The 26,636-nt window shown below is 39.9% G+C and overlaps 1 long non-coding RNA gene across 2 annotated transcripts in view; it reads left to right on the top strand.

The window, feature by feature from the left end:
* Positions 1 to 26,636, top strand: part of LOC134738281 (uncharacterized) — a 235,776-nt gene that overhangs the window by 55,247 nt on the left and 153,893 nt on the right. For both annotated transcript variants that reach the window (XR_010123943.1, XR_010123942.1), the window contains exon 3: positions 13,413 to 13,520. This is a non-coding gene — a long non-coding RNA (uncharacterized LOC134738281). The remainder of the gene's footprint in view (positions 1 to 13,412; positions 13,521 to 26,636) is intronic.

Raw genomic sequence — 26,636 nt, 5'->3', positions numbered from 1 at the left:
AAAAATTTCTTAAAGTTGTCTCCTATTTCTTGCTTTAATGCTCTTTACTTAGGGTCAAGTCTTCAGCTTAGTTATGTTGGTGCCCTTCTCTTAGCCTGTTGACTTTCTTCTTTGTTGTCTATTACTGTTTACCAGTAAAGGCTTGCATTGATTAACAATGGTATCGAGTGTGGGTTTCTTTAGAATTTGTGAATGTCACTGATACACACCCCTAAGCACGTGTATTAGTCAATTTTCGCACTGCTATAAAAAACTACCTGAGACTGCGTGACTTACGAAGAAAAGAGGTTTGACTTATAGTTCTGCATGGCTGGGGAGGCCTCACAAAACTTACAGTTGTGGCAAAAGGCAAAGGGGAAGCAAGGCACATCTTCCCATGGCAGAGCAAGAGAGAGAGAGAGTGAAGGGGGAAGTGCCACACGCTTTCAAACAACCAGATCTCATGAGAGCTCACTCACGATCACAAGAACAGCAAGGGGGAAGTCCACTCTCATGATTCGATCACCTGTCGCCAGGCCCTGCCCCCAACACACAGGGACTACAATTGGAGACAAGATTTGGGTGGGGACGCAGAGACAAATAATATCTGCAGGCCTCCTTGCTTTTCAGATGACTGCCTGCAGTGCCCTCTGAGTACCCTTATCCAGATGCAGTGAGTAGGTGGGCACTTCTAAAAGCTGTGTTTTCCTCTAGGATGTTTTAATGGTAAGCAGACTGACAGAATAGGAGCCCCTCAACTGAGGAAGCAGGAACTTCTTATGATGAAGACAGTGCTTTAAAAGCCTTTCCTGTACCGCTGAGTGTTTTTTTCCTTTTCCTTTTCTTCCATTACACCGATCTAAATTTGAACAAGGCACAGCCATTTCTCCGGCTCCTCTCTGGCAGGCAGGTTACCATTTTTGTTAGGGAGTTGCTTTGCACAGAGCAGGATTCTGGCCCAGCTCCTGCCATATTTCTAAGACCCCACCCACTCCCATGCTTCCACGACCCACTCCTGCTTCTCGGAGTTTTAAACTTTTCTGAACTCCATTAGGAAACCAAACTACGCACTCCTCCATCACCCCTCCTTCTTTACTTGTATTAGAAGGCAGAAGTTTTGGCAATTAACTTAGAAATTAATTTGATTCTATATGCTTTTATAATATCCAGAAATTCCTTAAGTTTCTGGTCATTTGCCGAAGCTTTCTTTGCTTTCACAGGTGCTGTATATTTATTAGTATTTTTTTATGTCAGTGAAATTTTAGTGGAAGCAATGCAAAGAAAAAAACTTGAACTCAGTCCACTATCTTCAGTGGAAGACCCTTGGCCATATAAATACAGCCATATCCTCTCTCTCTCTGTCTCTCATTCTGTATCTGTCTTTCTTGCAGTCTGTCTTTATGATCCAGTGTTCATAATCTGTTCTTTAGAGGTTTAAATAGTTGGAAAAAAAAAAGCCTAGGTCAGGGTGTCTAACCCCTATGGTATGACAACAACAGCAACAACAAACTTTATTCTTTTCTCCTACAAGTAGTTATGGGTGTGAATAAACCCAGATAAACTTTTTGACAGTGTTAAGGCAAGGGGCAGAGGACACAGTGGTCAGAAAGGGAGGATTATAGGGTGATATTTCCAATAATTTAAAGCAGGAACGTTCTGTAAGTTCCATTATAACTTAGGCCTTATTATATACCTTTCCTTTGCACTTGGGGACTAGACTTTGCCCAGGCTGAAAGTATAACTGACCACTGCTCATTTCTGCAGCCCTGGAAGTTAACCGCAGGTGCTTGATCCTGAGATGGCTCATGTATTCACTGGTGTTTGAGCAGAGATTGAACTTCTTTGCCATTTAGTCTTGTACCAAATTAGTACCCCTAAAATCATCCATCTTTTAGGACCACTGGATTATCTGTCTTAGGCTGGTTAATTTACTTTCAAGTTACCTTGTGAGTTCATGAGGAGTCCCCATTGCCCACAGAGCCTGATACAGTGGCTACACTGACAGGTTTTCCGTTACTCATAAGTGGCACAAATATTCTTACTGGTCTTAATCTTCACTTTTCACTGTTATTGGCAATGGGCTAATATAAATTCCTTTTTCGTTTCTTCATAATCCCATTAAAAAATAGACTTTATTTTTTAGAGCAGTTTTAGGTTCACAGCAACATTGAGCAGAAGGTGCAGAGATTTCCCATATAGCCCCTGCCTCCATACACACATAGCCTCCCCCATTATCAACACCCCCCACCATAGGGGTGCATTTGTTACAAGTGATGAACCTACACTGACGTCCCAGTATCATCCGAAGTCCGTAGTTTACATTTGGGTTAACCCTTGGTGTTGTACATTCTATGGGTTTGGATGGATATATAAAATGACACACATCTACTCTTATAGTATCATGCAGAATAATTTCACTGCCCTAAAAATCCTCTATGCTCTGCGTATTCGTCCCTTCCTTCCCCCGACCCTGGGCAGCCACTGATGCTTTTACTTTCTTCATAGTTTTGCTTTTTCTAGAATGTCATATAGTTGAAATCATATAGTATATAGCCTTTTCAGTTGGGTTTCTTTCACTTGGTAATATATGTTGAAGATTCCTCCATGTCTTTTTATGACTTGATACCTCATTTATTTTTATCACTGAATAATAAATATTCCATTGTCTGGATGTACCATAGTTTATTTATACGTTTACCTACTGAAGGCCATCTTGGTTGCTTCCAAGCTTTGACTGTTAAGAATAATGCTGTGACAAACATCTATGTGAAAACACGTTTTGTGTGGACATAAGTTTTCACATTTTTGAGTAAATACCAAAGAATATGATTTATAGATTGTATGATTAGGGTATGTTTAGTTTTGTAAGAAACTGCCAAAGCATATTCTAGAATGGCTGTACCATTTTGCATTCCCACCAGCAATGAATACAGTTCCTGTTGTTCCACATCTTTTAGCACTTGGTGTTGTCAGTGTTTTGAGTTTTGACAATTTTAATGGTATTAATTTAATATCATTAAATGGTACTTAGTTGGTATTCGTATCTTATCGTTTCCTAGTTGCATTTGACTTTCTGTCCTCTAATTGGAAAGTGTCTGTGATGGTTAATACTGTCAACTTGATTGGATTGAAGGATGCAAAGCATTGATCCTGGGTGTGTCTATGAGGGTGTTGCCAAAAGAGATTAACATTTGAGTCAGTGAGCTGTGGAAGGCAGATCCACCCTTAATCTGGTGGACACAATCGAATCAGCTGCCAGCAAATATAAAGCAGGCAGAAAAACATGAAAAGGAGAGACAGGCCTAGCCTCGCAGTCTACATCTTTCTCATACTGGATGCTTCCTGTCCTCTAACATCGGACTCCAAGTTCTTTAGTTTTGGGACTTGGACTGGCTCTCCTTGCTCCTCAGCTTGCAGATGGCCTATTGTGGGACCTTACGATTGTGTAAGTTAATACTTCATAAACTCATACATATATATATATATATATACACACACACACACATATATATGTGTATATATATATGTATATATATATATCTTTCTCCTATTAGTTTTGTCCCTCTAAGAGAACCTTGACTAATACAGTGTCTTTTCCTTTAGGATCTTTAAGTGACTTAGAATTAATTATGCATTCAACTTTCTCTACTGCCACATACTGAGAGGCAGAAGGAGAGTACAGGGAACATAGAAAGAAAGGGAAACACATTAAACAATTTTAGTCTTGTGGGGTAGAACTTGCGGGGTAGAACATGTGTGCACACATGCACTGAATGCCATTTTCACCTCTCTCTATCAATTCAGATATCCCTCTAACTCTTGGAAGACAATTGAAGTAGCTGCAGAGAGGTTGGTATACCTAATGGTTTGCAGGAAGCTGATGTCATTAGTTCTAGCAAATTCATAAGCTAAAGTATTTCTATTTTATTTTTAAAGAAATTAGAAGGAGGGTTAAAGTTGAGGAAACAAAATTTTCTTGAAATTAAGAATGGGGAGCTGAAGGGAAATCAAGTGTTCGTAATCGATGGTATCTTGGTGTCTTGAAAGCCAGGGTCAGAGCAGGGAGGTTTTGAAATTCTTTTAAATAAGAAAATGTACATGAAGCAAAACTAGGTAATATCCAAGAGACTTTAATTTTAGGAAGGAGTATATGATAGAAAGAATAATGGCCTCCCAAAGATATCTATGCCTTAATATCCAGAACCTATGAATATATTACTTTACATGGCAAAAAAATATTTTGCAGGTACGATTAAATTAACAATCTTGAGGTGGGGGAATTATTCTAGATGATCCTCATGGACCCAATGTAATTGCAACAGTCCTTAGAGGGAGGCAAAATGAACAAAGTCAGATAATGTGAGGACAGAAGCAGGGGTCAGAGAGCAGAGAAGATGATACACTGCTAGCTTTGGAGATGAAAGAAGGAGGCATGAGCCAAGAAATGCAGTTCACCTTTAGAAGCTAAAAATAGAAACGGATTCTTTCCTAGAGCCTGCAGAAGGAATGCAGCCCAGCAGACCCATTTTTGATTTCTGACCTCCAGAGCTGTAGGAACATAAATTTGTATATAGTTTTAAGCCACTAAATTTATGATAATTTGCTATAGTAACAGTATAAATTGAATCCAGATTATCTTAGTGATTGGTATCAGGAAAAATAAAATAGAATAAATTATTTGCTATTTTAAATTATCACATGTTGAAGTAATAGAGTGGCTCATTGGGTCTATCAAACTCAAAATGTTCCATAGATTGGATTAAGAAAAGTGAAGCAATACCAAGGTGACATGCAGGGAATCATCTGTTTAAGAAGTCCCTAGGTGTTAGCACATTAGCAGAGCTGAGATTAGAGCTCATATCACATCACTGATGACAAGAGTGTGCCTGTTATTGAATTACTGTCTCTCAGCTCCAAATCCACCCTTTAATGTTGTGCTTGATAGCCAAGATGGATCTCGTAAACATTTCTTCTTTACCTCTTGGCACCATGTCAAGTTTTTTAGTAGATGGCAATAGAGGAACACTAGAGGGGGGAGGGACTTCTTTTCCTGCTTTAGCTGTCCTTTTCCCTCCTTCCTGTGGTGCTTGGCCGTCCTATGCAAGATACCCAGTGGAGATGACCCCTGGCAAGTTTGAATGGTACTAGCCACAGGCAGCTTCCTGGAAAGGTGGCTTCTTTGTGATCTTAGCAACATCTTTGTGGGTGGCTTCTGGGTGAGTTCTGTAGGTAACTTTTGACAGCCTTCAGTGAATTCATCGGCAGCCTCTGCTGACAGCTTCCTCGGGATTTTCACTGGCACCCAATGGTGGTTCTCTGCCTGCCACCCTTGGCCTGCAGACTATGGACCAATTGTGACTGCTCTGCTATCCTACAGGCTGAAGCCACAGTCCCTTTATTGTGATCTGTATCCCAGTCCTGAGGAAGAGGCCCCCTTCCAAGTTTGTTCCTTCTTTGGGTTCTCTCATTCAGACCTCAGGTAATCTTTAGATTTCTCTATTATCCCTTCTTGGTAGCTAATCCCCTATAAATGATTAATAATTCTTTACATTAACATTTCCTCTTCAAATTACTGTGTTCTTTCTGTCTCCTGACTTTGACTGATACTAGGACAGGAAGCCAAAGAAAGAATTAGTGTAACACATGGGACAAAGCTCACACATGAACATCACTTCTCATCAGCCTCCTCATCACAATTTTATGCTTCTTTTAGTTATCATTTTTGTTCTAGCATGGATTTTGATGTTGCTTACAAACATTTCCTGAGTACATATTGTGTATTTGAGAACTAATCATAACATCTAAAAGCAGTGCAAAATGAGCAACACACATACACGTGTATGTGTGCACACACACACACACACACACACAACTACTCCCATTGGGAGTTGAGACAATAGGCTTCAACATCAACTGTGTCCTTAACTAGCACTGAGAATATCAGAGAGAAAGCCCTCTGAGCTTTTCTCTTTGAGGCTTGATGAGATAAATTGAAGATATTTTCTGTGCAAAAAATCTATAATATTTGATTTGAGTGGTGTGAATGTCAAACAGCAAAATGTTAGTGAAACAAAAGGACAGTTTTGAAGGCTAGCCATGGATTCTGGGGCTGGTGAGAGGCACCGTGAGAGACATATGGAGTGACCATTGAGAACAAGAAAAGATGTTCTGGGCTGGAAGTTGTTCTCCTTGTGCCAAATGCAGGGAAATCTACAAAAACCCTCTCACCACATAGAAGAAGCCATTCTTTTTTTTTTTTTTTTTTTTTTTTTTGAGACGGAGTCTCGCTCTGTCACCCAGGCTGGAGTGCAATGGCGCAATCTTGGCTCACTGCAACCTCCACCTCCCAGGTTCACGCCATTCTCCTCCTTCAGCCTCCCGAGTAGCTGGGACTACAGGCGCCCGGCACTGCGCCCAGCTAATTTTTTGTATTTTTAGTAGACACGAGATTTCACCATGTTAGCCAGGGTGGTCTCGATCTCCTGACCTCGTGATCTGCCCGCCTTGGCCTCCCAAAGTGTTGGGATTACAGGCATGAGCCACCATGCCTGGCCAGAAGAAGCCATTCTTAGGCAACTACATAGCAGACGTATTTTTCAGAGCGGGAAAAGATACACAGAAACACATGGAAGCAAATGTAAAACCATAAATCTACATAGACATGGTAGATTTTTATTTTAAAGTCTGAATTTTGGGCATTTGCAGATTGAACAACTGGGAACTTTTTCTATTAACAGTCCTGCATTCTATAATAAACAGACCAATGTGAATTAGATTAGGTTAGTATTCAAAAAAAAGGTCGGCAGGTGATAAAGAGCCAGGGCAGCTGTCAAATGAAAAGACTTTGTGCAGGTAACTATTCTGGATAGTTAATGTCCTTAGACCTAGTGACTCACTTCTAACAAAGACACTGCAGCAAAAGTGATGGGCTATCATTTCTGAGATTAAGTTTAAAAAGGTGTTGACTTCCACCATCACACACACACACACCCCCACTCTCTCTCTCTCTCTCAATCACTGTCATGCTCATTCTGATGAAGTCAGCTGCTGTGTTGTAAGCTGTTATATGAAGGGGCACGTGTGACAAAAACTGAGAGTAGCTTCTGTCCACACTCAGCAAGATTTGAGGCCCTCAGTCTACTATTATGCAGCACTGAATCTTTCTTAGTTCCTTCTTCACTCAAGCCTTGAGATGAGACCACAGCCTCTGCCGATATCTTGATTCCAACCTTGTGAGACACCTTGAGGCACAGACACCTAACTAAGCTGTGCCCTGTTTCCTGACCCACAGATACTATGGGTAACACATTTGCTGTTTAAGTAACTAAGTTTTGTTACACAGCAATACATAATCAGTACAAATACATAAAAGATGCTGGGTGCAGTGGCTCATGCCTGTAATCCCAGCGCTTTGGGAGGACTAGGTGGGCAGATCACTTCAGGCCAGGAGTTTGAGACCAGCCTGGCTGACAAGGCGAAACTCTGTCTCTACAAAAATACAAAAATTAGCTGGGCATGGTGGCACATGCCTCCCAGATACTTGGGAGGCTAAGGCACAAGAATCACTTGAACCCAGGAGACGGAGGTTGCAGTGAGCCAAGATCGAGCCACTGCACTCTAGCCTGGGTGGCAGAGTGAGACTCTGTCTCAAAAATAAATAAATAAGTAAGTAAATAAATAAAGAGTATTGTTACACTGGTTTTCTGTGGCTGCTGTAACAAACTACCACAAAGTTGATGGGTTAAAACCACAGAAATTTATTTTCTCATGGTTACGGAGGCCAGATGTCCAAAATCAGTATCACTAGGCTGAAATCACAGTGTTAGCAGGACCACACTCTCTGCAGGTTCCCCCTGCCAGCTGCTGACATTCTTTGGCTTGTGATAACATCATTGTAGCCTTCGTGGATGGCACTTTTAAATCTCTGTCTACCCCTATCTTCACATGGCCCCTTCCTGTGTGTGTGTGTGTGTGTGTGTGTGTGTGTGTGTGGTCTCCTTCTGCCTCCCTCTTTTTTTTGAGACGGAGTCTCGCTCTGTCGCCCAGGCTGGAGTGCTGGAGTGCGGTGGCGCCATCTCGGCTCACCCGAGCTCCGCCTCCCGGGTTCACGCCATTCTCCTGCCTCAGCCTCTCGAGTAGCTGGGACTACAGGCGCCCACCACCACACCCGGGTAATTTTTTATATTTTTTTTAGTAGAGACGGGGTTTCACTGTGTTAGCCAGGATGGTCTCGATCTCCTGACCTCGTGATCTGCCCGCCTCGGCCTCCCAGAGTGCTGGGATTACAGGCGTGAGCCACCGCACCCGAACCTGCCTCCCTCTTTTAAAGATACCTGCAATTGAATTTAGGGTCCACTCTATTAATAATCCAGATCATCTCTTCATCTCAAGATCCTTATCTTCATCACATCTGCAGAGGTGCTTGTTCTATATAAGGTGACATTTACAGAGTCCAGGAGTTAGGACATGAATAGTTTTTGGGGGGGCATTCTCAGCCTACCATAAATACCTACTGTTTTAAAGCTCATTATGCTCCAGATACAATGCTAAACACTTTATATGCATTTTCTCTTACATGCATTTCACTTATATATGTTACCATGCCTCATTTATATATACAGAAATGGAGTCTCAGAGAGCTTGAGTGACTTGACTCAGGTCACACAGCTATTTAGTGGTGAAGCCAGAGTGAACCCAAGCAATCTGACCTCTGAGTTTGGATATCTAACTGCTCTGCTGTGTTGCTTTTCCATTATATGCTTAAGCTAACTAATTAGCAAAAGGCATATCTATTTTCCTGGATATAATATATTTGGTGAGTTCTTACTAATGGTGTGACTTTTGGTATCTTTAGAGTTCCCAAATTGAAACGTCTTTTTAAGGAGAGGCACTTGAACTGGGAGGACCTTATCTAACATTTAGAATAAAAATACTATTGCCTAGAGAATATAGACCAAGTAGATAACATTTCTCACATAATGGATCCTAGACAAGCACATCACATTTACATAAACCCAATCTCTGGTGTTGAAGGTCTAAAGAACTAGAATAGGCAAGCTGTGCTCTTTTGTGCAAAGCTCTTTAGGGGAACTGATAGCTTTGAGCACTTAGAGGCACTTCTCTATAATTAGTTTTGGATGGATTTATTTGGCTTTCCTGGGAAAAGTAGATCTAGAGGTGAAATCTGAATGAGGTTAGAGAAGAGGTGATTTTTGTGTTGATCAAAGTTCAAAATGAGAAGATACGTAATGGATTCCAGATTAGGATCTGTTCGGCATTTGCTATGCTATTCCTTTAACAGCTTGCTGATTTTCCACATATGACCCGGTAGTCTAAAAATTCAGATCACACAGAAACTTCAGTCTTGTTTAGATTTAGGCTTTAGGCTTATGAATCTCTTTTTCCATATGTTTCTTCTTGGGGGCAGATTCTAAATTTAGGAAAGTAATGGTATCAGAGGCCTAAGAGTGATTTCTTGAGCTTTTGTTTTTATTGCTGTCTCATTATGATGGCATGGCCATCCCTTCCTCAATGTGACATGCCTGCACAGGTGTGCAGGTGGCTAAACGATTCAGAAGATGGGACTTGGATGGCAGATGGTCATGCCTTGTCTTGATTCCAACCACACTTTGAACATTCTGTCCCTCCTCTGACATGCCTCACTTCACATGGCAACCTCATTTGGAGGTAAATTGTTTTTCACTGTGCTTTTCATGTTGGAGTTGACCTCATGCCTGGCACTGTGTGGAATGAATTGGCCTACTTTCTGCCCCAGGGATATCAGAGGCTTATTGGTATTTAGTGAATGCTTTGTCATTTTGATCCTAGAAAATAGAGCCTGAAGAGATCTTCTAATTTTACTAAGATTATCCCATCTACCTTATTGCAGTATCTCCCCAAGGACAGATGCTTTATGAATGAAGGAGTTCTAGAGTCAACTAAGTTGGGATGCTTCATAGAAAAAAGTGTTTCTAAAGTCAAATGACTTTAGAAAATGTTGATTTCCCCCTTCCCTCTATCATCCCTGCAGCTAAAATATTGACAACCACACCTTATCTCTTTAGCTCCCCTCTGAGTACCACGGTAGGTATTTCTGGCATTTTTATACTTTCCCACTTTCATCCAGGTTATTTTCTTTGCCTGAGGAATTTCTTCAGCAATCTGGGAGAGTCTGCACTCTTGCAAGTAAAACCTGAAAGTGTGGGTGACTTTGGCCGGGCATGGTGGCTCACGCCTGTAATCCCAGCACTTTGGGAGGCCGAGGTGGGCAGATCACGAGGTCAGGAGATCGAGACCATCCTGGCTAACACGGTGAAACCCCCTCTCTACTAAAAATACGAAAAATTAGCCAGGCATGGTGGCGGGCGCCTGTAGTCTCAGCTACCTGGGAGGCTGAGGCAGGAGAATGGCGTGAACCCGGGAGGCGGAGCTTTCAGTGAGCCAAGATCGCACCACTGCACTCCAGCCTGGGCAACAGAGCGAGACTCTGTCTCAAAAAAAAAAAAAAGAAAAGAAAGCGTGGGTGAGTTTACACCTTCAGAATAACCCTCAATCATTGAAAAACTGGACTTGATAGAGAAATGCCTAGGCCTCCCCACCCTCTGTGAAACAATTTCAAAGCCACGTCATAGTTTCTTAGACAGTTTCCAGCAGAACTGACCTCTAGTTACTCATGGCACTAACTTGTTCACTAACACATCTTATTGTTTACTCATTTCCCTACCTCAATTTCCCCTGTCTCATTTGTGTCTCTTATTTTTGCCTTTGACATTAACTACCTGCACTCAAGTCTTTGTCTGAGAGTGTTTTAGGGGACCTTCTCCAATTCTTTGGATACTCCTAATTTATAGTAGCTTTGAGAAGTACAGAAATGTCTCTTATCACGTTTCCTAAACATCATCCCACAGATCTTTTTTAACTTTAACATTCTGTGTATCTAATGTTCTTCACACTATAGTTCCTGAATTGCTGTGGTTCCTGGAGATATTTCAGGTAGAAGTATTCTGAAGAGCTTCCCATAAAAGAGAGCCTACAGCCCATTTTTGTGTTTGAGTATCCTTTGCAAAAACCTCAAGGCCACAGGTCCACAAGGGACCTTATAGTGTATTTATCTCATTTTATCAATGGAGAAATAAAGACCTGGAGTGTTGAACTCTCATTTGGCTCAATCATCTGAGATTACATAGGAAGTGTACACACAAATCCTTTAGCCCAAGGGTCAGTAAACTATGGTTCATGGGCAAAACTCAGCCTGCTGTCTTTGTATATAGCCCACAAGCTAAGAATAGTTATGGCATTTTTTAATGATTGAAAGCAAATTTTAAAATAATATTTCATGACATATGAAAATTAATATGAAATTTAAGTTTTAGCATTGCTGAATAAAGTTTTAGTGGGACATGGCTACACCCATTTTTTTAAAATCCATTGTCTACAGCCGCTTTAGTGCTACAATGGCAGATTTGAGTTGTTGTGACAGAGACTGTATGACTTGCAAATATTTACTAGGTGACTTGTTACAAAAATATTAATATAAATATTAAAATAATATAAATATTAGCATTAATATAAAATATTTACTGAGTGATTTTTTACAAAAAATGTCTGCTAATCCCTGCTTTAGATTTCCAATACATGAATGGAATTGCATTATCTGCATAAGTCAATATAGTGTAGCCAAGAGATCATAGAGCTGGGAATAGTGCATAGGGATTTTATTTTATGCAGCGCTGCTAGCAAGCTTCATTGGATTTTGGAGAAATGAGGTCACATCTTTAAATATCAACTTCCTTATTTGTAAAATGAAGTGACTGGACTGAATGCTTCTCAGTGTTCACTTATGTTCTATGTTTTCTTAGATTCTGTATTTGTCTATTTGGCATTCATTAATCACAGGGCCAAACCAGTGGGCAAAGTTGTTTACATATCGCCTGTGAAAAAGCTTTTTCAGGTGCTCAAAATCATATTACAAATTCCCCAACCAATCCTGAGTCCATAAGCTCAACCACCTCATTTCTCTAACTCCCAAACACCATTTCAATACTTTCCCTGCTCTAAATCATACCAGGCAACTAGACACCACTCCTATGCTATATAAGAGCCCACAGACATTATTCCAACTAGCCAGTACTAAGCTATTTCTCCTGTCCCACCTTGCCTCTCATGAAGAAAATACAATAAAGTCTCTAGGCCATGCTCCTTCCTGCTTCTGCCTCCTGATCAACTCTGCTGCTTCCCCATGTGGCCTTGCATGGTGTGCTGTGCCTCTTGTTTCTAGGGGAACTGTGAGTAACGACAAATTGTTCTTTCAATGGCCTTGACCTCTTCAAATCATCACGCACTCCCCAGCAATAAATTAAGACTGGGCACAGATCACTTAAGTGCAAGTAATTTATCATTCTGTGCAGCTATCTCAGATTTAACATATATAATATTGGAATGGGGTTTGTTCCTAATGTTCAGCCTAAGCCAAACCTCCGTTATTGCTGTTCAGTTCCTTCGGTCTTCATCCACGAACTGTGAGAAAGAAAGTACTTAAGGCTGCATCCCTGCTGCACAGGGAGTCTTTGCCTATTTCTAAAGTTCATATGACTTGTTAAGAAGACTCCCGGTTTGCCTTCTTATAAATCAAAAGCAGAGATTCAGGAAAACTTTTTCATCATACAGTTTTCAATGGTCTTTTTTCCTCACACTGCTCTAAATCACCGGAACCACTTGTGTTTTCTACTTAGCCCAGTATGAGCTGTACTGTATTAACTTTGCTCTAAGTTGTTTCCTTTTTACAATTTTTTATTTTTTATTTAATTAATTAATTTATTTTTAGAGACAGGGTCTTACTCTGTCACCTAGGCTAGAGTGCAATGGTGTGATCATAGCTCACTGCAGCCTCAAACTCCTGGGCTCAAGGGATCCTCCCCTGACTCCTGTCTCAGCCTCTTAAATAGCTTGGACTACAGGTGTGCACCACCATGCCTAGCTTTTTTTTTTTTTTTTTTTTTGGTAGAGATGGGGTCTTGCTATGGTACTCAGGCTGTTCTCATACACCTGGGCTCAGCTTCCCAAAGAACTGGGATTATAGGCATAAGCCATTGCGCCCAGTCTGGTGTTTCCTTTTTTTTTTTTTTTTTTCTGTCAAGTACTGTTTTCCAAAAGTTATCTGTTTTTCGGCACCTCCCCAAGCAATTGGCACTGTCATTTCCCTTTTAAGGATCCTCTCTCTAGGTGCCCTTAGGAATAAAGGTTGATTAGGACCTGCAGGGGCATACTGGTGGCACAAAGGGGTAAAATAGACTGGTCATAATGCAATAGGGGTGATGGAAACCATTGTAAACAAACAGATCTATACTCTGTTAATAGCTGTTATTTCAGTTTGAGCAATTATTGTCACATGAGAATCCTGTCTAATGGTGACAAATCTTTTTACTCTTCAACAGAAGGGAGAGCAAGATGGCCAAATAGAAGCCTCCAGCAATTATACCCCCCAACAGGAACAACAAATTAAGCAACACAAGAAAAGCACCTTCATAAAATTGAAAATTCAGGTGAGCAATCACAATACATGGTTTTAACTTCACATCACTGGAAGAGGTACTGAAGAGGGTAGGAAAGACAGCTTTGAATCACCTCCATCACTTCTTCCTTAACCCATTTGGCTCAGAGAGAATCTGTGCACTTTGGGGAGGGTGAATGCAGTAACTGTGGAATTTTACATATGACCTCAGGGTTGTACTATCACGGTGGAAAGCAACAGAAGGCAGAACTCAGTTGGCACCCACAGAGGGAGCATTTAGGCCAGCCCTAGCCAGAGGAGAATCACTTATCCCGGCTGTTGGAACCTGAGTTCCAGCAAGCTTCACCAGCACCACTGTTGGCTAAACTCCTGTGGGGTTCAAAATAAACTTGAAAGGCAGTCTAAGCCACAAGCACTGAAATTCCTGGGCAAATCTCAGTGCGGTGCTTGGCTCAGAGCCAGTGGACTTGGGGCACACATGACCAGATGGGGTGGCCAGGGGAAGGTCACCTCTCCTCCAACCCCAGGCAGCACAGAGAGAAACTTCTTCCTTCTGCTTGAGGAGAAGAGAGGGAAGAGTAAAGAGGACTTTGTCTTGGAACTTGGATATCCACTCAGCCGTAGTAGAATGGGGCACCAGGCAGAGTCCTGAGGCCTCTTTTCTAGGCCTTAGCTCCCAGATGACATTTCTAGACACACTCTGGGCTAGAAGGAAACCTGCTGTCTTGAAGGGAAGGACTCAGTCCTGGCAGAATTTATCACCTACTGATTAAGGAGCCCTTGGGTCCTGAATCATCAGCAGTAGCAACCAAGCAGTATTCACCTTGGGTCTTGGGTGAGACTCAGAGCCATGCTGGCTTCATGTGTGACCCAGCACATTCCCAGCTGTGGGCCTTACAAAAAGAGACTCCTTTTGCTTAAGCAAAGAAGAGGTAAGAAGAGTAAGGGGACTTGGTTTTGAAGCTTGGGTACCACCAACTCTACACAGCGGTGTAGAGTACCAAGTGGGCTCCTGAGGTTCCTGATTCCAGGCCTTGGCTCCTGGACAGCATGTCTCGATCCTTCCTGGGCCACAGAGGAGCCTACTTCCCTGAAAAGAGAATCCCAGGCCTGGTAGCATGCACCACAAGCTGACTGAAGAGTCCTTGGACCTTGAGTGAGCATGGCGGTAGCCAGGTACTGCTTGTTGTGGGCCTGGGGCAGTGGTGACCATGGGGAGAGACTCATCTGCTTGAGAAAAGAGGAGGGAAGAGTGAGAAGGACTTTGTCTTAAGGCTTGGGTGCCAGCCCAGCAGTAGTAGAATAAAGCACCAAGTAGATCCCTAAGGTTCTTGACTCCAGGTCCTGGCTCCTAGATGACATCTCTGGATCCACACCCACCATGGGCCAAGGAGAACTCACTGCATTGAAAGGAAGGACATGAGCTTCGCTAGATTTGCCACCTGCTGGTTATAGAGCCCTTAGGCCTTGATGAACATAGGTGATAGCCAAGCAGTGGTAACTGCGGGCCTTGAGTGAGACCCCAGTGCTGGCCTTGGGTCTGACCCAGCACAATCCCAGTTGTGGTGGCCACAGGAGTGCTTCTGTCACTCCTCCCCTAGCTTCAAGTGGAGAGAGAGAGATGGGGGGAGACAGACAGAGAGAGAGACAGAGAGAGAGAGAGAGACTCTGTTTGTTTGGGAGAAAGTCAGGGAAGAGAACAAGGGTCTCTGCTGGATAATCCAGATAATTCTCTCAGGTCTCACTCAAGACATCAAGGAAGTACCTCTATAAGCCTGCAAGAGCCACAGCATCATTGGGCTTAGGGTGCCCCCTAATGCACATGCAACTGCAGTGACAAAAGACTTAGATCACAGTGCCCAAATCTCTTTGAAAAGGGACTCGGAAAGCCTTCCCAAAAAGGATGGGCACAAACAAGCTCAGACTGAGAAGACTATAGTAAATACGTAACTTTTCAACACCCAGACACCCACAAACATCTACAAGCATCAAGACTACCCAGAAAATGGCTTCACCAAATGAATGAAATAAGCACCTGTGACCAGTACCAAAGACACAGAGATATGTGACCTTTCAGACAGAGAACTCAAAATAGCTGTTTTAAGGAGTCTCAACAAAATTTGAGATAACATAGAGAAAGAATTCAGAATACTATCAGATGAAATTAATGAAGAGATTGAAATAATTTAAAAAAAAGAATCAAGCAGAAATTCTGGAGCTGAAAAATACAACTGACATATTAAAGATCACATCAGAGCCTCTTAACAGTAGACTTTATGAAGCAGAAGAATTACTGAGCTTGAAGACAGGCTATTTGAAAATACACAACCAGAGGAGACAAAAGAAAAAAAGAATAAAAAAGAATGAAGCATAAATGCAAGATCTAGAAAATAGCCTCAAAAGGGCAAACCTAAAAGTTATTGGCCTTAAAGAGGAAAGAGAGAGAGAGAAAGAGAGAGAGAGAGAGAGATGTCAGAGTGGAAAGTATATTTAAAGAGAAAATAACAGAACTTCCCAAACCTGGGGAAAGATATCAATATTTAAGTACAAGAAGGTGATAGAACACCAAGCAGATATAATCTAAATGAGACTACCTCAAGACATTTAATAATCAAGCTCCCAAAGTTAATGATAAAGAAAGCAGCAAGAGAAAAGAAATAAATAACATGCAGAAGGAAAAAAAAAACCTTTTATCCTAAAGTAGCATACCCTGTGAAAATATCCTTCAAACATGAAGGAGAAATAAGGACTTTCCCAGACAAACAAAAGTTGAGGGATTTCATCAATACTAGACCTGTCCTACAAGAAATGCTAAAGCCAGTTCTTCAGTCTGAAAGAAAAGGACATGAGTGAGCATTAGGAAATCATCTGAAGATACAAAACTCACTGGTAATAGTGGGTACACAGAAAGACACAGAATATTATAACACGATAATTGTGGTGTGTAAACCACTCATATCTTGAGTACAAAGACTAAAAGATGAACCTATCAAAAATAGTAACTACAACAATTTTTCAAAACATAGACAATATAATAAGATATAAATAGGAACAACAAAAAGTTAAAAAGTGGGGGATGAATTTAAAGTGTAGAGTTTGTATTAGTTCTCTCTTTGCTTGCTTGTTAGTTTAAGCAATCAGTGTTAAGTTGCACTTAGTCTAAAATAAGGAGTTATAAGATATTATTTGTAAGCTTCATGGTAACCTCAAATCAAAAAACATGCAACAGATATACACAAAACAAAAAGCAAGAAATTGAAATATACCACCAGAGAAAATCACTTTCACTAAAAGGAAGACAGGAAAGAAGGAAGAGAAGACCACAAAACAATCAGGACACAAATTTTAAAATGACAGGAGTAAGTCCTTACTTATCAATAATAACATTGAATGTAAATGGACTAAACTCTCCAACCAAAAGACATAGAGTGGCTAATTCATTAAAAAAAAAAAAAAGATCCAATGATCTATTGCCTATAAAAAACACTCATCACCTATAAAGTGACATAGACTGAAAATAAAGGGATGGACAATTATATTCTATGCAAATGGAAATGAAATGAGCAGGAGTAGCCATATTTATATCATACGAAATAGATTTCAAGACAAAAACTATAAGAAGAGACAAAGAAGGTCACTATATATTGATAAAGGGGTCAATGCAGCAAGAGGATATATAAGAATTTTAAATGTATATGCACCCAACACTGGGGCATCCAGATATATATAACAAATATTATTAGAGCTAAAGAGAGAGATAGACCCCAATACAATAATAGCCAGAGACTTCAACATCCAACTTTCAGCATTGGACATATCTCCTAGACAGAAAATCAACAAAGAAATATCTGACTTAATTTGCACTATAGACCAAGTGCACCTAATAGATATTTACAGAACATTTCATCCAGTGGCTGCAGAATACACATTCTTTTACTCAGCATATGGATTATTTTCAAGGATAGGCCATATGTTAGGCCACAGAATGTCTTAAACATTCAAAAAAAATTGAAATAATATCAAGTATCTTATCTGACCACATGGAGTAAAACTAGAAATCAATAACAAGAGGAATGTTGGAAACTGTACAAACACTGGCAAACAGTATGTTCCTGAATGACCAGCAAGTCAATGAAGAAATTAAGAAGGAAATTGAAAGATTTCTTGAAACAAATGATAATGGAAACACAACATAAAACTTTTGGGATACAGCAAAAGCAGTACTAAGAGGAAAGGATATAGCAATAAGCACCTTCATCAGAAAAGTAGAAAAACTTCAAATAAGTAACACAATTATACATTTTAAAGAACTGGAAAAACAAGAGCAAATCAAATTCAAAATTAGTATAAGAAAAGAAGTAATAAAAATCTTAACAGAAACTAATGAAATTTAAATAAAAATACACAAAGATCAATGAAATGAAAAGTTTGTTTTTTGAAAAGATAAACAAAACCAAGAAACTTTTAGCCAGATTAAGAAAAAAAGAGAGAAGACCCTAATAAAAAAAATTCTGAGATGAAAAAGGAGACATTACGACCATACCACAGAAATTAAAAGAATAATTACAGGCTACCATGAGCAACTTTATGCCAATAAATTGGGAAACCTAAAGAAATGGGTAAATCCTTAGACAAATACAACCTACCCAGATTGAATCACGAAGAAATTCAAAACCTGAACCGACCAATAACAAGTAACAAGATCGAAGCCATAATCAAAAGTCTTCTAGCAAAGAAAAGCCTTGGACCTGATGGCATCATCACTGAATTCTACCAAGCATTTAAAGACGATCTCAAACCACTTCTACTAAAAACTATTCTGAAAAATTGAGGAGGCGGAATACTTCCAAACTCATTCTACAAGGCCAGTATTACCCTGATACCAAAATCAAAGACACATCAAAAAAAGAAAACTACAGGCCAATATCGCTGATGAAAGTGATGTAAAAATCCTCAACAAAATACTAGCAAACCAAATTCAACAACACATTAGACAGATCATTCAGTATGATCAAGTGGGATTTATTCCAGGGATGCAAAGATGGTTCAACATATGCAAATCAATCAGCATGGTACATTATATCAACAGAATGAAGGTCAAAATCATGATCATTTCAATTGATGCTGAAAAAGCATTTGATAAAATTCAACATCGCTTTATGAAAAAAACCCTTAAAAAACTGGGTATAGAAGAAAATACCTCAACACAATAAAAGCCATATATGATAGATCCACAGCTAGTATAACACTGAATGAGGAAAAACCGAAATCTTTCCTCTAAGATCTGGAACACGACAAGGATGTCACTTTCACTATTGTTATTCAACATAGTACTAGAAATCCTAGTTAGAGCAATCAGACAAGAGAAGGAAATAAAGGGCCTGCAAATTCGAAAGGAAGAAGTCAAATTCTGCTTGTTTGTGGATAATGTAATCTCATATGTGGAAAAACCTAAAAAATCTGCCAACAGATCTGTTAGAACTAAAACAAATTCATTAAAGGTACAGACTACAAAATCAACCGACAAGAATCAGTAGCATTTCTATATGCCAACAGTGAACAATCTGAAAAGGAAATCGAGAAAGCAATTCCATTTACAATAGCTACAAATAAAATAAAATACCTAGATATAAACTTAACTAAAGAAGAGAAAGATCTTGATAGTTAAAACTATACAACACTGATTGGGCCAGGTGTGGTGGCTCACACCTGTAATCCCAACACTTTGGGAGGCTGAGGCAGGCAGATCACCTGAGGTCGGGAGGTCAAGACCAGCCTGACTAACATGGAGAAACTCCATCTCTACTAAAAATACAAAATTAGCTGGGCGTGGTGGCGCATGCCTGTAATTCCAGCTACTAGGGAGCCTGAGACAGGAGAATCGCTTGAACCTGGGAGGTGGAGGTTGTGGTGAGGTGAGATTACGCCATTGCACTCCAGCCTGGGCAACAAGAGCGAAACTCCATCTCAAAAAAAAAAAAAAAAAGAAAGAAAAAAAAGAAAACTATACAACATTGATTAAATAAATTGAAGGGAACACAAAAAAATGGAAAGTTATTCCATGTTCATGGATTGGAAGAATCAATATTGTTAAAATGTCCATACTACCTAAAGCAATCTACAGATTCAATGCCATCTCTATCAAAATACCAATGACATTCACCACAGAAATTAAAAAAAAAAAATCCTAAAATTTATATGGAACCACAAAAGACCCAGAACGGTCAAAGCCATCCTGGGCAAAAAGAACAAAACTGGAGGAATTTCATTACTTGACTTCAAATTATACTACAGAGCTATAGTAACCAAACTGTATGATACTGACATAAAAACAGACACACAGAGCAATGGAATCAAATAGAGACCCCAGAAATATATCCATACCTCTACAGTGAACTCATTTTTGACAAAGGTGCCAAGAACATACAGGGGGGAAAAGACAGTCTTTTCATAAACGGTGCTGGGAAAACTGGATATCCATGTTCAGAAGAATAAAACTAGATCCCTATCTCTTGCTATATGTAAAAATCAAATCAAAATGGATTAAAGTCCTAAATCTAAAACCTCAAACTATGAAACTACTAAAAGAAAACATTAGGGAACTCTCCAGGACATTTGTCTGTGCAAAAATTTCTTGAGTAATATCCCACAAGCATATGCAACTAAAGCAAAAGTGGACAAATGGGATCACATCAAGTTAAAAAGCTTCTACAGAGCAAAAGAAAAATTCAACAAAGTGAAGACACAACCCACGGAATGGGGGAAAACATTTGTAAGCTACTCATCTGACAAGTGATTAATAGGTGGAATATACAAGGAGCTCAAACAACTCTAGGAAAAAATTTTAACAATCTGATTAAAAATGGGCAGAATATATGAATAAACATTTCTCAAAAGAAGACATACAAATGGCAAACAGGCATATGAAAAGGTACTCAACGTAATTGATCATCAGAGAACTGCAAATCGAAACTACGATGAAATATAATCTCACCTCAGTTTTTCAAATGACAGACAATAACAAATGTTGGCGACGATATGGAGAAAAAAGAACCATGGTACACTGTTGGTGGGAATGTGTATTAGTACATCCACTATGGAGAACAGTTTGGAAGTTTCTCAAAACGCTAAAAATATAACTACCATATGACCCAGTAATCCCACTGCTAGGTATATACCCACAAGAAAAGGAATGAGTGTATTGAAGAAATATCTGCACTGTTACGTTTATTGCAACACTATTCACAATAGCCAAGATTTGGAAGCAGCTTAAGTGTCCATCCACAGACAAACTGATAAAGAAAATGTGATATATATACTATGGAGTACTATTCAGCCATAAAAAAGAACAAGATCCTGTCATTTGCAACAACATGGGTGGAACTGAAGGACATTAAGTGAAATAAGCCAAGGAGGGAAAGACAAACCACATTTTCACTTATTTTTGGGAGTTAAAAATTAAAACAATTAAACTTATGGGAAAAAACCTTTTTACTTTTTAAAGAGAAGCCCTAAATCTGGGCTTTAAATGACATTTTCAGAATTTAAAATATTTGCAAGAAGTACACATTAAAACAAAAAACACGGTGTGAGCTGAAGTGAGTGCATCTGTAAAACCTTTTGAACTTGTGAATCATCATTTTTATGTCTGATCTGTGATAAATAGAAAAGTCCTTTCAAACCCATTGCTGCCGTCTCCCAGGTCATTTTTCTCCCAGAACTTATGACTGTCAAACTGTTTGTTCTTTGTTGACATTTAGTTATCCTACATGCCATCTCTTCACGTTCCACCTCCTTGTTATTGTAAGGATAAATGAGCCAATCTATTGAACTCATTCATCCTAATGAGAATTTTTTCCTTCAGTCATTTCTTCCTTCTCAGTTGGAAAGTATATTTTAAGATAGAAGTTATAGAAATAATATTTTTCGCAGCTGGTCTAAAGTTGGAGGGTTTAAACATGTAAAAGGACCAAAAGTACATGGCAGGCCACAGGGGGATGTTTGGGTGTAATGGTAAGTGGTGCCTTGTGCTAGTTCCCAAATCACAGGTGTCATCAAGCTGCCAGTGTCCAGGGCCAGGACTGAAGACATTTTGGATCCATATCACTGCTCATGGTTATCATTGTTATTAGTATCAGCTTCAGGTAAGGGCTTACTTAGAGCCATTAAAGAGCTTCAGTTGTTTCACCCTTTCTAAAGTTGAGAGTGCTTTTTGGTTTTGACAGGTTTCCTGCTTTTAAAAATTATTTGTTTATACACCTGGTAATTGGTTCCATTTGGCATCTTAATGTTACCTAAGCACTATTTAGCATGCTTAACAAGATTACCCTGAGTTTTTAAAACATTTAAGTGAAAGATTTAAATTCCATAAAAAGAAGAGGCAGCTGGTGAAACTTGGTCATTAGACAGGTGGAGAGCATATTTTTGAGTCGAGAAGCCCAAAACAGACTTCCTAGTTTTCTTTGCCCATTAGTCTGGAAGGCACCCACGTTGAATCCACTTCTTTCATTCAGTGACCCTAGTGAAATGTCTGGTGCTCCCATCTTCTTTCATTCCCAGCAGCACTTATTAGAACCCAATGAGAAGCCTTAGACTGCTGGTTGACTAGCGCTCCCCCACATACTCCCAAGTCACTCAGCTCCCTCTAAGGCGTAGTAAGGGTCTGTGCCAAGATTGCACACATCCAAAAGCCCAGCATGAATCACTCTTACGCCCCAGGGTTGCTAAAATGATTGAATCAGTGAGTTGAAAAGAACAGTGATTTTGTTCTTTTTTATCTCCCTGGGAAGTGGGGTGGGGAAGGGGATTAGGATGAACCCATCTATTTTAGGTGCTTATTTGCAGAATTAACATCCCCCTAGATAAGTGATGCCTTGGCTACAGTATAGAGCTTTGCCATTAATGAGAGGAAAGTGGAACTGTTTTCATTCTTCTTGCAGGACTGAGAAGGGCAATTTTTTTGAGGCTAGCACCATCGTGTGGATAAAGTGAATACAGTTTTTTTTTGTTTTGTTTTTTTGTTTTTTTTTTGGAGGGGATTGCATAACAGGCCACTCTAATATACTTCTGGAAATGCAATTTTGTTATCTTCTCATCTATTTCTTATATCTTTTCTGAGTCATCACAGAGCAGCCAGAGATAAAAATAATTTTTGCAGCAGTGCCATATACTGCTGGGGTCCTAAGGATCATGTGCTTCTACAAAATGACTGACTGAACTGCAGGAACATGACACTGGGAAATTCACAGAGCAGTTTTGGATCAGACAGAGCATAAATTAGACAGCACATTTGGGATTAGCCACTGGGCTCTTCAGTGGAAGTTACCAATTTGGACTTTGTGAGAAATGGCAAGGCCTGTTACTGAGGCAACTTTCTAACCATTATTGTCCAAGAAATGCAAGCTACATCAGAGGAAAAGAGGAGAAATAAAAATCTGATTGCAGGATGCAAAAGAATTTTACCAAACTGCATGGTTCATCTCCTGTGGAGTGAGAAAGTAAGGTGGAGTTTCTCTGATTATTTTGGAATCTGAATGAAAAGGGAACAAGAACAATGTGGAGAAGCTCTGTTGACTTGTGGCTTTAAGTCTTAAAAGCATGATTGGGGGAGTGGGTGGCAAAGATAGGAGAAAGATTTTATTTTTACCTCTGTAGTGGCCTTTCCTTTGTAGCTGGCACCAAGGTCCCTAGAGAGGGGCTGAGTCTGTCTTTCCTCTTTTGTAGTGTTTTTCCTCATTTCCAGATTGGCTGGTATGTGGGTGTAGGGAGGGCACAAATAGGTGGAGGTAGGGAGAGCTTTTGCTTATAAGGATTTAGCACCATTGAACACCTAACAAATCACTCTGCCAGTATTATTATTTCCTTTGCACAGTTCCCTAGCCCCAAGGGAAAAGGTTTTACCGGCACTTAAAACAAGAATCTGAAATTGTGGAAATTTGGGGGAGTCAAAACCAAATCAAGAGGTGCTGACGTTTGCTCTCTTTCATGAGCTACTAAAGTGATAGGAACATGTACAGAACAGTCCTCCCCACCCACCACTCACTCTTGTCTTCACACATTCCCTTCCCTTCCTTCCTTCCCAGAACTGGGCTGGCTTGTACAGCGATAGATATTAATATCTCTGGAGTTTCAGATTGAAAGACCTTCTTGTGGTTGAATACAGGCTGATGACAATCTGGAGGGAGTTTTTAGGCACATGTGAAGCTTTCCTCTGTAGGCAGCCATTTATGGAACTGAAGTGTGATAGGAAGCCGGGTGGACCGGCTGACATGGTAAGTGCAGATGTAGGATCCCAGAGATTATCAAGCAGCTGGAATGAGAGGCTGAATCAAAAGTGCAACTAATTGCAATGACTATCAAGTCGTATATTTAGTATATTTGGTATTCTTTTAGCATAATCTTTTTTAACTCTTTCCTTACATCCATATCTGAGGGTAGGGGTACCAGGTAAAAAGCCATGAGAACAGTGAGACTCCAGCTCAGGGAATATGTGAGCCTTGTTTCCTACTAGCCACTGGAAAATCTTGTCATGCTTCTCCTCCTCTAGCTCCTGACTCTCTTAGCCGGATCTTGCATTGTCCTTTAGATTGAACACTGTTTTAATTTGGAAGCCTGCTAATGGAGGCCTAGGAGCCTCTTGGGCCCTTTTCTCTGGGGTCACTACACTTTCGCTGTAGACTTCTCCGTCTCTGTCACTGTATTACTTCCCTCACCTTCCAGCTGGGCCACAGGGACACCAACAGTGGATCCTCTGCTCTGCAGAGAAAGACTGGATGGAGGAGAGGTTTAAATTCTTTTTTTGAGTTAAGGTTGGTTCCCCAATTTTATAAAACTGGATTAAGTTGAGGATTCTGGGAAGATGGTAGAGCAGGAAGCACCAGGAATCTGTCTTCCTACCTAGACAACAACTGCACTGGCAAAACCTGTCTGATCTAACTTTTGGAACTTTAGAATCTATTTGAAGGCTTACAACTTCCAGGGGAAGGTTTGGATGACAAACTGTGGGTAAGTTCAGCTTTTAGCAGAGTAGCAGCTACCCGTCTCCCATGCCCCACTCCAAGGGCAGGCACACATCCATACCCATTGTGGGAGCCGGGTAAGCCTCAAAGCCCTGTCCTTCATAAATTGGGGATATATGATCTGATCCATGATTGCTATTTTTGATCTTGGAGATGCAGACACATAGGTAGGCAGCCACTGTTACACTCTCCCCACACCATTGCAAGGCTCTCCCCCAAAGCTGAATTAACTTTCAGAGGATTTAAAGGGTCAGCACTCTTTTGATATTCTACCCCCAATCTCCTATCCCTTCATTGTGATCTGGTTTTGGGAACCAGATATTTAAAATCTAAGACATTCAAAAGTAACCATATATACAGAGAAATTCAGAGAGTTACGTGCATGCCCAGGGACCGTAGGCCCTTTTGTGCATGCAGGCTCAAAAGACCTGAGAAGACGCTAACACCTCAGGCTCATCCCTCTCAGACAGTCTATAACAATCAAAAATAAAAAAACAAACCCCAAATTAGCAAACCCTGGGGAAGGAGGAGAAACTTCTTTTCCGAATTACTTCATTATAATCCAGATGTTCAATTTTCAACAAGAAACATCACCAGACATATTAAAAAATGGTAAAATGTGGCCCCCATTAAAAAAAAACAGAAACCCCAAGAAAATCCAGATGGTGGACTTGCTAGACAAATACTTTAAAGCAACTCTCATAAAGATGCTCAAGGACTTAAAAGATCTAGAAAAAGTAAACACAACAATGTATGAACAGAATGAAAATATTGATAAATAGAAAATGTAAAAAAATAAACTAAAAAGAAATTTTGGAGCTAAAAAGTGTCATAACTGAAATGAAAATATTTTAATTTTTTAAAAACTTTTATTTTAGGTTCAGAGGTACATGTGCGAGTTTGTTATATAGGTAAATTCGTGTCATTGGGGTTTGTTGTACAGATTATTGTATCACCCAGGTAATAAAGCTAGTACAAAATAGTTATTTGTTTCTGCTCCTCTCCCTCTTCCCATCCTCCACTCTCAGGTAGTCCCCAGTGTCTGATGTTCCCCTCTTTTGTGTCCATATGTTCTCATAATTTAGCTCCCACTTATAAGTGAGAACATGTAGTATTTGGGTTTCTGTTCTTAAGTTAATTTGCTAAGGACGATGGCCTTTAACTCCATCCCTGTTCCTTCGAAGAACATGATCTACTTCTTTTTTATGGCTGCATAATATTCCACAGTGTATATATACCATATCTTAAAAACCTAATCTACCATTGATAGGCATTTAGATTGATTCCATGTCTTTGCTATTGTGAATAGTACTGCAGTGAACATATACGTGCATGTGTCCTTATGATAGAATGATTTATATTCCTTTGGGTATATACCCAGTAATGGGATTTCTGGGTCAAATGGTATTTCTGTTTTTAGTTCTTTGAGGAATCACCACTCTGCTTTCCGCAATGGTTGAACTAATTTACACTCCCACCAACAGTGTATAAGTTCCTGTTCCTTTGCAACCTCTCCAGCATCTCTTATTTTTTGACTTTTAATAATAACCATTCTGACTGGTGTGAGATGGTACCTTACTGTGGTTCTGATTTGCATTTCTCTAATGATCAGTGATATTGAACTTTTAGAAAATATACTTGTTGGCCGCATGTGTGTCTTCTTTAAAAAAGTATCTGTTCATGTCCTTTGCCCACCTTTTAATGAGGTTGTTTTTTCTTGTAAATTTGTTAAAGTTCTTCATAGATGCTGGATATTAGGCCTTTGTCAGATGCATAGTTTGCAAATAATTTCTCCCATTCTGTAGGCTGTCTGTTTATTGATAGTTACTTTTGATGTGCAGAAACTCTTTAATTAGATCCCATTTGTCAAGTTTTGCTTTTGCTGCAATCGCTTTTGGAGTCTTCATCATGAAATCTTTGCCAGTTCCTATGGCCAAAATACTATTGCCTAGGTTGTTTTCCAGGGTTTTTATATATTTGGGTTTTACATTTAAGTCTTTAATCCATCTTAAGTTGGTTTTTGTACATGGTGTAAGCAACGGGTTCAGTTTCAATCTTCTGCATATGGCTAGCCAGTTATCCCAGCACCACTTATTGAATAGGGAGTCCTTTCCCCATTGCTTGTTTTT

Source organism: Pongo pygmaeus, chromosome 16 (genome assembly GCF_028885625.2).
Source record: "Pongo pygmaeus isolate AG05252 chromosome 16, NHGRI_mPonPyg2-v2.0_pri, whole genome shotgun sequence".
In the NCBI taxonomy this organism is placed as follows: Eukaryota; Metazoa; Chordata; class Mammalia; order Primates; family Hominidae; genus Pongo; species Pongo pygmaeus.
This window is presented reverse-complemented; position numbering and strand designations above follow the sequence as displayed.